This window comes from Schistocerca gregaria, unplaced genomic scaffold (assembly GCF_023897955.1).
Source record: "Schistocerca gregaria isolate iqSchGreg1 unplaced genomic scaffold, iqSchGreg1.2 ptg000362l, whole genome shotgun sequence".
NCBI classification, from domain to species: domain Eukaryota; kingdom Metazoa; phylum Arthropoda; class Insecta; order Orthoptera; family Acrididae; genus Schistocerca; species Schistocerca gregaria.
The window spans coordinates 692,986-694,014 of NW_026061819.1; positions in this window are offsets into that span (position 1 = coordinate 692,986).

A 1,029-nucleotide genomic window follows, 5' to 3' on the forward strand; every position below is an offset into this window, starting at 1 on the left:
CACTGTATTGTATGATTAAATACAATGAATAAGAAAAAAGGTAATAGCAACGCTGCAGGCGAGGCACATACATAAACAGCTTGTGAAGAATACATGAAGTGAAACAACCAACAGGCTCTTTTTTCCAATACTGCCCTTGCTCATGAGATACTTGTGTACTACTCCTCGTCAGAACTAATGTTGCAACAGCGCATCACACCTGTGGGAACTGTGGCTGATGTTACACTGAAGCCAGGTTAACAGAAGTGACTGGGACACAATTTTCTCCTCACAATAACATGTTTCTTTGTACCTTGTTACCTTATATCCCAAGTTCTGGATGGTCTTCTTTGTTGCTGTAGTTCAGTGCGAAGTCAACACAGATATTGGAGAACAGGTGGCAGTTTCTTGTGGCACGTAGCACATTGCACTCTTCCGGTTATCCTATCTCCCTCAAGAAATGTTCTGATGTAAAGCCAGAGACAGGCCAACTTAGGAACAGCGACCCATAGAGTTACCACTGTCCTTTGGCATTTTATAGAGCACCCACAGTACTACCACATCTCACAAATTGGTCCGTGAAACATCAGGATGGTACATCTACTAAGATTGGCATCTCGCACTTTATTCATTCTAAGCTGTCCACTTCCACGCCAGACGAAAGTAGCAGTGCACTGGTATTTAAAATTGCATTCAGCTGAAGATTCTGAGATGCAACGATGTGTTCCGAGTGACTGAGGTACAAGCATGTCAGAATCTCACAACATGTAGCCACAGGCAGTCGTCGTCAACTGCTCTGTGTATATTGGTTTCTTCGCTCTTATGCTGGACTTTCCAGCAAAGGTGAGACAAGTACACAACAGGAAGAAACGTGCTGGCTGGTTGGCAGGTAGAGCTTATTTGTCAGAATTTTAAGTTTTGTGGAATGATGTTGGCCTACAGGCATCTTATGTCCCTCTTCCAAATAGAAAACAGCAGGTGAAGATTCTTCAGGCCCCATATCAAGCTGACTGTACATCATGTCATCTTCCTGTTAAAGATGCAGAACCG